The sequence below is a fragment of the Crocuta crocuta genome, unplaced genomic scaffold (genome assembly GCF_008692635.1).
Source record: "Crocuta crocuta isolate KB4526 unplaced genomic scaffold, BGI_CrCroc_1.0 scaffold84, whole genome shotgun sequence".
Lineage (NCBI taxonomy): Eukaryota > Metazoa > Chordata > Mammalia > Carnivora > Hyaenidae > Crocuta > Crocuta crocuta.
In genome coordinates, this window is record NW_027530213.1 from 6,218,399 (window position 1) to 6,233,507 (window position 15,109).

Consider the following 15,109-nt stretch of genomic DNA (forward strand, 5'->3'; position numbering starts at 1 on the left):
CCCATCCAGCCTCTCCCTGTTCACGCTGATGCTCTTCGGGGTACAGATTTCTGTCGGACACATCAGCTTTCCCAGAAAGGCACCCTGGTCATTCCCGGGGAGGCAGGAAATGCCATGTGGCCCGAGTTCTTTTCTTGTTCCCCCTCAACCTTCGCAGAGACGATGTCCCGGGCTTGTGGGAGAAGGTCCTCCTTTCCACTGAGATTCTATAGTATCTTTTAAAATTTTTTTAATTGATAAGCTTATTTTTAAGAGAACACTTATGTTCACAGCAAAACTGAGCAGAAAGTTGAGAGAATTTTCATATATCCTTTGTCCCTACCTATGCACAGCCTCTCCCATTATCAAATCTGGCACCAGAGTAGCACATTTGTTGCAATCAATGAACCAACATGGATACATCATTATCACTCAAGGCCCACATTTTACATTAGGGTTCACTCTTGGTGTTACGCATTCTATGAGTTTTGACAAACGTATATGACGTGCATCCACCATTATAGTATCACACAGAGTAGTTTGCTATCCTAAGAATCCTCTGTGTTCCATCCATTCACCCTTCTCCCCGATCCAAGCCCTGGCATCCCTTGATCTTTTTCCAGTCTCCATAGTTATCCTCCTCCTGAATGTCATATAGTTAGAATCGTACAGTCCATAGCCTTTTCAGATGGGCTTCTTTCACATAATAATATGCATTCAAGTTTCCTTCGTGTCTTTTCAGGGCTTGATGGCTCATTTCTTTTTATCGCCGAATAATATTCCATTGTCCGATGGACCATAGTTTCTCCATTCCCCTACTGAAGGACATCTCAGTTATTTCTAAGTTTTGGCAATTCTGAATAAAGGTGGTATAAACACTCACATGCAAGTTTGTGTGGGGACAGAAGTTTTCACCTCATGTGGGTAAATACCAAGAAGCCTGGTTGCTGGATCGTGCGTAAGAAAATGCCAAAGTGTACAGACTCTTTTCAAACTCAGCATTTCTGCCTGACTTTATTTTTCACAAAACTATTTATTAATATGCAGTAGGCACTTGAAATCCTCATGGGATGGCACTCCTGATTCTTCCAGAATTCCCCAACTCAAGAATGTGGAAAATTTGTACAGGCTCCTGGCGTCTTCCCGAATCACATTTCCATCGGGAGTTAAGTGTTTCCTGCACATCCGTGCACACCACAATCTAACTGCCTCTCAACTTTTACAAAACCTCAAGCTTTTACTTGGTGGTCATTTTTCACATACACAAAAATGACTTCTTGTTGCTTTATAATTCAAAAGACTTACTCTGTATGTAGCGTTGTTCAAGGGGAGAGGATCAATACGTTGCCCTGGGATGAGATTGGAGGGGGCGAGGGGGTAAGCTAGGCACATTCATGAAGCCAAAAGATTTGTCCCCAGTACAAACCCCATGGCATAGTTGGTTCGTACCTGATGCCTCAGCAAAAGGACAAATTGTGATCTGATGAGGGCCTTCTGAATCACACAGGGAAACTCAAACCCACAAATGATGAGTCCACAAATTCCACACAGTACCTTTTAAAAACTTTTTTATGAAATAGATTCATAGTATTAACTTGGTCTAATCTGAGAAACATTTCGTTAGTCTGTTCTTAGTTTGCACAGTAGCATGATGACAGAATAACCCAAAGAATTCAGGGAACAATATAAAAATCACCGATTCATTCATTTAAAAAAAAAAAATGTATCGAGTCCTGGTTCTGCTGGTTTCTCCATTTAGAGATGAGGAAGTTGTCCCTCATGTCCCTGGTAATATGGTGACACCACCCCTAAACAGGCCACTTAAAATGATGGAAGTGATATTAATTAAAAAAAATTTTTTTAAGCGCAGCTGAACAAGCATCAGAACAAGGCATTCTTAAGAGATCAGAAATCTTAAGAAAGCATGAATCCAGAAAGTAGAGAGAATACTGGAGGCAGTGATTACCTGTGGGGGCATGGCCATGTCTTGGTGACCTAGCCCAGGCTCAAATGGGTCATGCAGGCACCAGGTACAGGCAGGGTGAGGAGGTGACTGGGAGACCCCCTCATGTAAAACCAGGACCATGAAAGAGCAATACCCTGAAAAACTGAACCAGAGAGGAAAGAAAAATGTCTCCTGAGAATTTCTAATAGCGAGCCAAAATTCATACTACTTGACTAGCCCTAAAGCCAGCAATTAATTTCACGTGATAACACATTGGGACCCCTTGCACCTGAAATAAATGTAATACCTCAAAGAATTATCACAGGCAAAGTTTTAAGAAATATGAGCTCAGGATCAAAATTCACCGAACTTATGAAAAAATAAGCCACCCTTAATGAAAATCAATAGAAATCATAAACCACAGAACTAGACCTGCATAGATTGCAGATACTGGAAATACCAACAGATAATGTGAAATCAGTTTATGTAAAAATACCTAAAGAAATAAATGAGGGGATTGAATATACGATGAGGATGTAATAAGCATCAAAATACATCAGGCAGGTTTGATAAGGAGCCAAAAAGTACTGTCAGAAATAAAAAGTCCATGTGGATACAGCACAGAGAAACAAGTAAAAAAATATAAAAGTAGTTAAGAGGAATAGAGGATGAAAGGAGAAGATCTAACTTATTACCAGATGAGAGTTGCATGAATAGATAACAGAAACAATGCGAAAAAGGCAAGATTTTAAAAGGTAATAACCATGATTTTTACAGAACCAATGAAAGAGATCAACCCTCAGATTCAGAAAGCCTAAAGAACCTAAAGAACTAAAGCTGAGATAATTAAAATCCTCACTTAGGGGCAACTAGGGGGCTCAGTTGGTTAAGTGTCTGATTCGATTAGAGCTGAGGTCTTGATCTCAGGGTCTTAAGTTAAAGCCCCACCTTGGGCTCTGTGCTGGGTATGAAGACTACTTAAAAAAAAATTCTCACATAGATATCCTGGGAGTAAAACTGTGGATCAAGGGTCAGCAATATTGCCCCTGAGCCACGTCCTGCCTGACACTTACATACAATTTTAATGGAACACAGCCACACCATCTGTTTACATACCATTTATGGCTGCTTTTGTGCTATAGTGGCAGAGTTGAGTAGTTACAACAGAGACTGTACGGCCCACAATGCTAGAAATATTTGTTATATGGCCCTTACCTGAAAATGTTTGCCTACCTCTGTTGCAGAACATCAAGGCAAAGAGATGATATTAGTGATTATTTGTATTTATGGTGAATTAGCAACATGACCAGGATTTCCTCTCAGATCTGTTGAGCAATAGTTCTCAAACTTGGTCCCAGAACAAGGGCCAGCAGCCTCAGCATCATCTGGAAACTTGTTAAAAGTGTAAACATCCTTTTTTTTTTTAAATGGATGGATGATTTTATTTTATTTAGTTCTCTTTTCACATCTTTATCTTATATACTTAATATATTTTACTTTTTAATAAAAAATTGGAAGTTATTTAAAAATAATCACCCCAAGGATTAAGGTTAACAGAGCATTCGTACGTGACCAGCGAGGAGTAAGTAGTCTTTGTTATCTGGTTCTGTGGTTACAGTGATTGAAAGCCCAGAATCTTAATGACAAAACTGAAGTCAAACATCCTGCCTGCAGTCATCCATTCTTGTATGACCACATGTCTTGATTTGGGATTCAGACAAATGTGATTACACTACACGCTATGTTATGGGTGCAGAGGTTGTTGAAACCATATATAAAAGGTGCAAATATCTTTTTTTTCTTCCTTAGTTTATTGTCAAGTTGGTTTCCATATAACACCCAGTGCTCACCGCCACAAGTGCCCTCTTCCATGCCCATCACCCCCTTCCCCTTTCCCCCACCCCCATCTGCTCTCAGTTTGTTCTCAGCATTCAAGAGTCTCTCATGGTTTGCCTCCCTTCCTCTCCCCAACTGTTTTTCCCCTTCTTCTTCCCCATGGTCCTCCGTTAAGTTCCTCCTAATCCACCTATATGTGCAAACATATGGTATCTGTCCTTCTCTGCCTGACTTATTTCGCTCAGCATAATATCTTGAGCCTACGGTCTTCTGAATGATTCGGATGCATGCTAAAGTTTGAGCCATTGCTCTTGACTACTGTACTAGACCAGAGGTTCTCAACCCTGGCCGTCTATTAGAATCATCTATGGAGCTTGTAAAAGAAATGCCGTTGTCTGGCCTTACCCACAAAGATCCCACCTAACAGGTCTGTAAGGAGCCTGGACGTTGGCATTAAAAAAAATCTCCTCCCTCATTCAGCTGAGAACCATGGTGCTACAGGTTGCTGCCTGTCTCATTTGATCGCTGGTAAAGTGGGCATGGAGAAAATCTGACGAACTCTCAAAGTTTTGTCCATGTCACGTATGGTATTCTTGATTGCGCAAACTATATAAGAACAAGGGCCATTTGCGGTGCAGGGGACTGTTTTGCTGAATTATCTGAATGTCCCAAATAGGCCAAAGCTAAACCTTACTGACCCTTCCTTTATCTCCCCCACCCAGTCCACCACCATCTCTCTCCTGGAAGAGGAACTGCTAAGGAGTGAAGTAAGGAAATATCAAGCCATTCAATTGGGTAGAGAAGCAAGTTTTGTGAACAGTTTTGTTGTAAACGATTCTGGGATAATAAGGGTTTGGTAACTCCCGCTATACCAACAGGGGAAGCAGGAACTGAGACTCAGTGAGCTAAGAAACCTTGACCCAGTGTCCTCTGCACCGCGGCAGCATGGGACTGGGGCAAGTAGGCGACAGAGCATTCGTCCAAAGTTCTCACAGATGTGGGGCGCTAGAAGGGGAGGGCTGACATCTCTATTCACCCCTGATGACAGTGACCTCTGCTGAAGGACACACCTCCAGGGCGATACCTACTGAAAGCGTGTCCAACCTGCACCCACCCTCTTTAAGGTGTCGCAGCACAGATACCTCCCCCAGCAGTCAAGGCTACAACTTGAGACCCAGGTGACATCAAATCATTACCACCTTCTTAGCTTTTAGGTGAAAGGGGCAATTGGGGTCAAATGCTTCTTTGGCAGAGGATAGTAAAGTTCAGGGGGAGAGGCAGAAGGGGCCAGGAAAAGGCTGAGAACACTGCTTCTCGAGCTGTACACGTGCAGCAAGCCACCTGGGGATCTTGTTAACCTGCCGATTGGATCTGGGTGGATCTGGGTGGAGCCTGAGATTCTGCATTTCTAACAGTTTCACAGGTGAATCGGATGTCGATGGTCCTCAGACCACATTGTGAGTAGCAAGAATCTAAGGTTATGCTCCCAGGGCCGGAACCCCTGAAAATCCTTCCCCACCGTGTCTAGACTTCCTGCAGTCTCTCACTCCTGGCAACAAGAACACGTAGCAGTGGATGTTGAGATGCACTCAAGATTGGTCCTCTACAGTTTGCTCAAGTGTAGGGAAAGACTGATGTTCCCAAGCTTGGCAAAACACCACTTGCATAAAAAAGAATCCTGGGAGTTTATCGAGTTTCTCACCTAAAATTTCAAAATAACATCATGTCGAGCCACCATGAAAACAAGTGGTTTTTATAATAGGGAAGCCCACAAAATGGCCACGGTAATTTACATCTTCATGGTTTATAGGCAAAAAGTCTTCAACTTGAGCTGAGGGAGAAGTAAAATAAACAACTGGGGTTCTTTTACCACTCACCAAGACACTTATGTACTTAAAAGACTGATGCTAGAAACCACATTCTCATCTATTCTGAGTTTCCACCCATTCCCTTGGAGCTGTATCTGGTGGCTGTTATTGTAATGCCACTGCGAATATTTGTTTAAAGCTCACCGCACATTTATAGGGACCAGATTTGGTTCCCCGCAGAAACCTTACATGAGGCAGTTGAGAAAAATAATTGTCATGAACAAGGTTTGGGCAGCAGGGAGAATGAGAGTGTTGTAGAATCAGAACTGGAAGGGCAGGCAGACTCCCAGGGTCAGAAGACTCCAGGAAGTGAAGAACACTGAATCTAGAAAGCTGATCTGAATCTGAGTCTTTTTGTCTGTGGCAGAGCTCAGGAGGTGTAGGGGTCATGCAGGGTGAGCGCTCCCTGGGTCAGGGTTGGGAAATGGTTAGTGCAGGAAACAGGATGAAGAGAAAAGGCATTAGGTGAGTAAGGAGCCCCCTGGCACAAACTCCTTCTGATCAGAAGCAGGGACTGGTCCCCGAGGATCACTGATGCCAGGGAAGACCAGCAGCTAGGTGACCTGTCCCTGGGAAATGAGGTACCGCTTTTGGCAACCCCACCAGAGGTCCATTCTCTCTCCTGATCATCATGGGCATGGATATGGAGTCTTCTAGGCTGTTCCTTAAGCACCCTGAGGGCATTTGATGAAGACCTGATGGGGAAGAAACAGGGCAGACTGGGTGTCTGCCTGGTGGGCTAGCCCAAGAAGTAAACATCATGGCAATGTGGCCTCCTGGGGACTGGGAATCCAATTCTGGAAGCTCATTCCCTGGGAGGCTGGAATACAAGCATCCGTGCTCTCACCACTGGCTGGGCATTCGATGATTCCAGAGAGCTTTAAAATAAAATCTCAATGCCCTGGCTCATGCCCAGAGATTCCAACTGAATTGGTCTGGAAAGTGTCCCTGGCACTGGTATTTTTTAAACATTCTCTGGGTGATAATAAGGCTCAGTCAAGGCTGAGTTAGAGGAACGTGAACAGGGGAGATAAGCGACCGTCTCTGCCCTTGTCAGGGCAGAAAATCCCCCTTTTTCTACGGAAAGGCCATCCTGTGAATTTTAGTGTTTGACAGTCTGAGTTTTATTCATACTATCTCTTTAAAGAATAATAACCGTTGGGTTTATTTATTATTTTTCCACTAAATTACTTTAAAATCCAAAATTTTCCAGAAGTCTTTCAGTTATTTAACAATGACTAATCACTATGTACAAAGCACTGTTCTCCAACGGAGAGGCACAAAGTGACAAGAGATGACAAGGAAGGAAGACAAATGTTCAGAGCCCACGCAAGGATGCGTGTTCTCGCCTGCCCACGGCCAGGCCCACCCTCCTCCACAATGCCACCCCTCTGCTGTCGGTGGATGTCTCCCCGGGGACCGACAAGCTTGATGACAGGCCACAGAAGATAGGCACCATCTGAAATGTTGTGGATCCAGAGTAGAATTTGAACAACAATGCAAGGAATGTCCCGGGCTTAAGCATCTCTGCGAGATACCACATCGGAACACCTGCAGGCTGCCAACCAATGGCCTTTCCCAGGCATCCTCCTTTGGTGTATTTGCTTTTTCTGAGACCACCAAACCCCAATGGAAATATCTGTGAGTTTCGTGCTCTACCAGGTGCTTCACGACCTTGGTCGGAAAATGACAGTGCCCACCATGACCTCTCCAGCCGACAAACCTACGCTCACCATTCCCGGTCCTTAGGTTTGTCCGAGTCTTCTTTGTTGATGGCCACTGACTCCTGAATCATGTTAAGTGAAATAAGCCAGACAGAGAAAGACACTACTGTACGATCTCTCTTGTTTGTGGAATCTTAAGGAGCCAAACCTGCAGAAACAGACAGTGGAATGGCTGGTCCCTGGGGTTGGAGGTCGGGGAAATGGGGAGATGTTGGCCGAAGTGCGCAAGCCTATATAGTCAGAATATGTCTGAGTTCTGGAAATCGAATGTAGGGCGTGGTGATTATAGTTAATAATTACATACTTCAAAGTTGCTAAAAGAGTCGGTCTTAAATGTCCTCACCACAAAAATGCAATGTTAATTATGTGCCATGGTGGAAGTATTAATTCTGTGGTGGTAATTATTTGCAACATATCAAATCAACTCATTGTATACCTTAAATTTACATAATGTTATATGCCCATTATGTCTCAATAAAGCTGGAAATAAATTTTTTATTTTTATTAAAAAATTTTAAATGTTTATTTTTGAGAGAGAGAGAGAGAGAACAGCAGGGGCACAGGCAGAGGGAGAGGGAGTCACAGAATCTGAAGCAGATTTGACATAGGGCTTGAATTCATGAACCCTGAGATCATGACCTGAGCCGAAGTCAGACACTTAACGGACTGAGCCACCCAGTGCCCCAAAATATCAGGAAATGTTTTTGAGAATGTTTCTATTGTATGCTCAATCTCACTGAGTATATCTGCTGTAGTTCTGGCCTGGGTCATGCAGTTGGCTATACACATGTTTGTGTGCATCTTCTGACTGTTGAGTCAAATGGATACGCATTTTTACATTTTTTATTAGTGAAATTAAGATATAGTTGGGTCGAAGTAATGGGATTATTTTTTATGCTTTGTATGGTCATAAAACTTCTTATTTTTTTAATGTTTTATGTATTTCTGAGAGAGAGAGAGAGCATGACCAGAAGAGGGTCAGAGAGAGAGGAAGACACAGAATCTGAAACAGGCTCCAAGCTATGAGCCAGCTGTCAGCACAGAGCCCAAAGCAGGGCTCGAACCCACGAACCATGAGATCATGACCTGAGCCAAAGTCAGACTCCCAACCAACTGAGCCACCTGGGCGCCCCAAATGTCTTATTTTTTAACAGTTGGAGAAAATCGGTATTGGAATTTATTTCTAGTAGAAAATCTAGGATTAGAAAAATTCAATAACTCACCCAAGGTCATAGCTAATCAATGAAAAAGTTACAGTTCAACCAAAGTTAATTTTATTATTTATACAATAAGTGATTTTTTTCTCTGCTTTGTTCAGAAGTAAGCCAAAATAAATATGTAACTGACATATTTTCTTTTATTTAAAAGACTTTTTAAAAGTTTATTTATTTATTATGAGAAAGAGAGGCAGCGCAAGGAAGGGACAAGCAGAGAGAGAGGGAGGGAGAAAGAGAATCCCAAGCAGGCTGGGCACTGTCAGCACAGAGCCCAATGTGGGGCTTGAACCCATGAAGCTGTGAGATCATGACTTGAGCTGAAACCAAGAGTCAGAGGCTTAACTGACAGAGCCACCCAGGCTTATATGGAGGGTTGTATTCATTCTGTTAGTCTATTCTTACTTTTACTACAAAAAAAAAAAAAAAAAAAAATAGTTATTTGGGTACCGGAATAGGAACTCCTGAAACTACCGTGTAATTGGCAAAATAACGGCCCCTCAATGATGTCCACATCCTTATCCCAGGATCCTATGGCCACAAAAATGTTACCTACGTGGTAAAGAGAATTTGCAGGTGTGATTACATTAAGGATCCTGAGATGGAGAGATTCTCCAAGATAATACCAGTGGGCCCAATATAATCAAAGGGGTCCTTGAATGAGAAAGGCAGAAGGATCAGAATGAGAGAGAATATAGGGTAGAATCAGAGAAAGAGTGATACAATTGGAAGATGGAGAAGAGGCCATGAACCAAGGAATGTGGGCAGCCCCTACAAGCTGGAAAAGGGAAGGAGACAGATTCTCCCCTGGTACCTCCGGAAGAAACAGCCCTACCGACACCTTACCTTTAGCCTAGTGCTTACTGAAACTGATTTTGGAGTTCTGAACTCCAGAACTGTAAGGCGATACATTGATGTGTTCAGCCACTGAGTTTGTGATAATTTGTTGCAGCAGCAATAGGAACCTAATTCTCCCCACTCTCTGTACTTCTTGTTCTTTTTCTTAATGTTTGTTTTTGAAAGAGAGAGAGGGAAGCACATGCGAGAGGGGAGGGGCAGAGAAAGAGGGAGACACAGAATCCGAAGCAGGCTCCAGGCGCCAGCTGTCAGCATAGAGCTGGACACCAGGCTTGAACCCATGAACTGTGAGATCATGACCTGAGCAAAAAGTTGGATATTTAACCAACTGAGCCACCCAGGCGCCCCAACATTGCTGGTTCTTGCCAACAGTATTTTGCTTTAAGAGCAACGAGCTTGCCATTCCACTGCAGGCAACCACTACTTTTAGGTGTGTAATCAGCTCACTTTTCCCCTGTATTTTATCCTAAAAACAACAGTCTTGTTGTTTTGGGCTAAAGCCACAGAGAGGGGACTAGGATGTTTTCTGGAATTCCTGGCTCTGGGTTGAGCTTAGTGGATCAGGCCAAGTTGTGGGGGGTCTCAACACTGGGCGGATGCTTGGGGAAGATCTCCCTCTTCTTCTCCTTCTTCCAAGACACGCCACTCACCCTGGCTGGCTGAATTATACTTGAGTGTTTGTGCAAAGTTCTGGAAACATAAGCATTCCAGCCACAGAGGTGGCCAGGAGACTTCCCAGATTCTTCCATCCCTGCCCCCTTTTCATACTTTCCATTCATTCATTCAAATGACACTAATTCATTACCTGTCAGGGCCAGACACCGTGCTAGGTGGGCCACTGGGAATGAAACGCTGAACAGACACAGTCTGTGTCTGTATCGCAGGGTGATGGGCAGTGTGTTCCAATCGAGATGTGAGGCCACAGAGGAGGATGGGCCACTCTGCTGACAACTGGATGGAACCAGTCTCTGGGACATTCTCAGAGAGGATGGGGCCCTTGAGCCAAGTCTTGAGGATCAAGAGGGTTCAAGAAACAGGCAAGGAAGACAATGGAGCATGCTAGAGACAGTAAATTCTGCTGCTATAGAGGCTGGATGGCAAAGAGTGTCTTGGCCCAACTCAGCAATGAAAGGAGTTTGGTGTGGCCACAGCAAAGGGTTTACAGGGAAATGGGATCAAGCAGATGGAGAGGGGAGCACAGCTGCTCGGGGTCTAACAGTAATGTCAAGGGCAGAGTTTGTAAAACTGAGGCCCATTTTCCTGCACATTTGAATTGCAAAACTGACACCCATCAGTTGGATGGGAGGGGAGTCTGGAGGTGCCTCCCTTTGAGAGTGTCTGTTGGCTGATTTAGCTAATATAAGTGTTAGATGTAGGATTGTGGGTATAGTTAAAGAGGAAAGATGGGGTAGTATAGCGGTTAGGCTGTGGGCTTTGGAGTCCCACAGACCTAGGCTATATGTGACTTGCCTGCTGCGTGACTTTGGGCCCGTAGATAACTCTCTCAGCTGACCTTCTCCCAGCGAGGTCCAAGGGTTAAAGTGAGGATTAAATTTAATAATGTACGTAAAGTGCTCAGCCCACTACCAAGAACATAGTCAATGCTCATAAATCACAGTTGTGTATTATCCTGTCCTTCAATGTCAGTTGAACGGGTCACCCTATTTTCCTACCAGAGACAGATAAGAGAGAGCCGTCAACAACTTCAGGATGGCACTTTAATAAGGAACTGTGAGCAAAATGCCGAAAGAGCCAGGAGCTACAAATCTCTAGATTTTAAAAAGATTCAGGTTGAAAGCAGATGGGGTTGATTGAACTGTTTAGAAGGTCCTTAATGAGTTAGGGCAAAGTTTCCAGATTGTACAACGATAGACCTTTCTCTAGCTCTTCTCAGGAAACCAAGAATACAAGAGCAGGAACTGGAAGTGAGATGGACTTAGGCCATTTTCTCAAAGAGTCTTCGCTGAGAGAAGGCAGGCGGGGCCGGGGAGGGGAATGAGGAGGCGGCGAGACATAGTCACCAGCACTGTGGCATGACTGTCTCCTTCAGTCACCTGTGGAACCTGGGCTCCATGCTGTTTGAGGGCAGGCCCTTGGCTCAGGAGTCTTTGTACCTGCAGTGTCTGCTTAGGTGGCAGAAAACGAATAAATGTTGAATGGGTGGGGGCCCCTGGGTGGCTCAGTTAGTTAAGCGACCAATTTCGGCTCAGGTCATGATCTCAAGGTTGATGAGTTCGAGCTCCAAGTGCAGCTCTGCACTGACAGCTCAGAGGCTAGAGCCTGCTTAGGATTCTGTGTGTCTCTCTTTGTCCCTTCCTTTCTCTCCCTCTTCTCTCTCTCTCCCTCTTTCTCTCTCTCTCTCAAAAGGTAAATAAGCATTACAAAAAATATTCAATGGGTGAAGGAGGCATTGTTGAGTTTTTCCCCCTAACCAATCCAGGCATTATTCAAAAGCTAATCAGCACAAATAAGCCAATAGATGACTTCTTTTTTTTTTTTTTTTTTTTAATTCAAGGTAGATAGCATACAGTGTAGTCTTGGCTTCAGGAGTAGAATCAAGTGATTTATCACTTATATAACACCCAGCACTCATCCTAAAAAGTGCCCTCCTTAATGCCCATCACCTATTTAGCCCATACCCTCCGCCTCCCTCCCCTCCAGCAACCCTCAATTTGTTCTCTGTATTTAAGAGTCTCTTATGGTTTGCGTCCTTCTCTTCTTATCTGATTGTTCCTTCTCTTCCCCTGTGTTCATCTGTTGGGTTTCTCAAATTCCACATATGAGTGTAATCAGACGATATCTGTCTTTCTCTGACTGACTTATTTCGCTTAGCATGATACACTCTAGTTCCAATGGATGGCTTTTTTAAAATGACACCTTCTTACCTCCATTTGAACCCCATCTATCGTTCAAATTCCTCTAGTCACTCAGAAACGTTGCTATTGCTCATGACCCTATGTCACCTGGGGAGTGGTGCCAGGAAGACACGTGGTCACATGTCTGGAAGACTTTTAGAAGCTGAATTAAGCATTGCCCCTCATCTCCCATAGAATAGGGACCAACCGTGAAGGACACTTAAAAATATATCTTTAATGAGAGAGAGGTGAGTAATATACATCATTATTTTTGCAAGTCTTAGCTTTATACTTTGTGAAACAACAAGGCGTGTTCTTTTTAACCTTTTATTTACTTTTGAGAGAGAGAGAGAGAAACAGAGGAAGTGAGAGAGGGACTGAAAGAGAGAGGGATAAATGATCCAAAGCAGGCTCTACGCTGACAGCAGTGAGCCTGATGGGCTCGAATTCACGAACCATGAGATCACGACCTGAGCCGAAGCTGGACATTCAGCTGACTGAGCCACCCAGGTGTGCCCACAAAGCCTGTCTTTAGAGACATAGTGTTAGTGGCTGGCATGGCTAAAAAAAAAATTACCATTCCAATCTGAGAGGAAGCAAATGGAAGACTGTGTGTCTGTTTGTCCTTACTGTGTCGGGATGCTCACTGCTTCATCCTTTTTCCCAACCATAATATCGCTCCTGAAATGGTTCCTTTTTCTTGCAGTGACAGATTTTCCTGCAATCTAAACAGAAGATATGGGCTTTTTAGTATTTTAAACTGATAGGTTAAAAACTCACTGAAATACTGCCTCTGGAAGATTTTGGAATGGGTTAAAAAAAAGTTTCCATTATTAAAAAATGTGTAGATATGGGTTTTTATAGTTAACACATCATTTTCAACAACAGTACTACACAGTTGTGGAATATTTCCAAGCATCTGTTTTCAAAATGCTTTCTCCATAGCATGATTTACTCTGGAGAATCAGTAACTTTCTTACTCGAAGGTAAAGTATCATCGTTACCTTTACAGATTATGTTGATTTATTGCTTCAGAAATCTCTGCCAGCTAGCAAACCACTGAGAGCCACAGGCTGCAGAAAACTGTCTGAATTCACAACACTAATCTTACGGTCAAAGCAACCCAATGCCTCCTCTCTAAGTTGTACAAATACTTTTAAGTTACTTTATGAAAGATGACCAGTAAACCTCTGTGGGATACAAAACATGTTCACAATACTTCCCCTTCCATTACAGAATACTCCAAAGAGCCCCGCATATTTTATTTCTTTATTTTTTAATTTTTTAAATGTTTATTTTTGAGAGAGAGAAGGGGAGAAAGAGACAGAGCAGCAGTAGGGGAGGAGCAGAGAGAGAGAAGGTGACACAGAATCCGAAGGGGGCTCCAGGCTGTCAGCTGTCAGCACAGAGCCCACAAACTGTGAGATCATGTCCTGAGCTGAAGTCAAATGCTCAACCAACTGAGCCACCCAGACACCCCTAGTCTCAAATTTTAAAAATTTTTCACTGTTTTTTTAAGTTTTCATTTATTTATTTTGAGAGAAAGCAAGAGCGAGTGGGGGAGGGGCAGAGAGAGAGAATCCTAAGCAGGCTTCAGTGCAGAGCCCGATGTGGGGCTTGAATTCAAAAACCATGAGATCATGACCTGAGCTGAAGGGAAACACTTAATTGACTGAGCCACAGGTGCTCCTCTGTGTGTGTTTTATTGTTATATGTGTTTAATTGTTATATTTTATTTTGAAAATTAGCCTCATCAGTGCCATCCCTTAAATCTCTGTACCTTCCAGCAGCAGCCTCTTCCTAGGGCTCGCCTGCCTGCAAAGGAAGTAGTAGATGAAAATCACCTTTGGATCTGTCTCCGTGGGGCTACCCTGGGATTCCTTCTATTTTTTATTTTTATTTTTTTCATGTTAAGACTACGTTTAATTTTGTAGGAAATTGTCAAACTGTCTTTCAAAATGGCTGCACCATTTTGCATTCCCATCAGCAACAAATGAGTATTTCTGCTGCTCTGTGTCTTTGCCTACATTTTTTAAAATAGTTTATTGTCAAGTTGGTTCCCATATAACACCCAGTGCTCATCCCCATAAGTGTCCTCCTCCAAGCCCATCACCCCCAATCCCCTTCCCCCACCCCATCTGCCAACTTAACGGAGGACCATGGGGGAGAAGAAGGGGAAAAATAGTGGGGGAGAGGGAGAGAGGTAAACCATGAGAGACTCTTGAATGCCGAGAACAAACTGGGATTCCTTTTATATTCGGGTCAAATTAGCCACCTCATCAAGTGTGGCACTGATGCTGTTGTCTCATACAACATGGTTCTGGTTACAGAAGTCACTTCCCATTAAAAATACCTTCTCCAGGCCACCTTTCTTTAGACGTTCATAACGAAAGTCGTCCTGGATGTATTTCATTACTGAGTAGAATTAGGGAATTCCGTAGGCTGAGACATGTTAGAAGCATCTGTACTTCAACCCAACTGCAGAGTAAGCCTCCCACACTGTCTATTTCTCCTGGTACTTATTTCGTTAAATCTTCAGTGATGTTTTCAAGGCACCTTCCAACAGTGTATGCCGACAAAGGAACACATTTTCATTTGCTCGCTGGTTTGTGTCCCAGGCATTATGTTTCCGCAGTTATCCCCGCAACGGGAGTCACAAGTGTTTCCTCCATCGTCTGTAGCTTCTTTCCCCGTTTACTATTGAGTACGAAAGTGACCATTCAATAAGAAACCTAAATAGGCGTTAGGAGCTTCCAGACATTTACCATTAATTTTTTTGTGACTTTTGCAAAGCAATGGATTTAGTGAATAGTTCTGAACATTAAAAAAA

At 43.4% G+C, this 15,109-nt stretch overlaps 1 long non-coding RNA gene across 1 annotated transcript in view; it reads right to left on the reverse strand.

Annotated features, from left to right (window-relative positions):
* Positions 1 to 12,592: 12,592 nt before the first annotated feature.
* Positions 12,593 to 15,109, reverse strand: part of LOC144232586 (uncharacterized) — an 86,349-nt gene continuing 83,832 nt past the window's right edge. The window contains exon 4 of the long non-coding RNA XR_013335463.1: positions 12,593 to 13,004. This is a non-coding gene — a long non-coding RNA (uncharacterized LOC144232586). The remainder of the gene's footprint in view (positions 13,005 to 15,109) is intronic.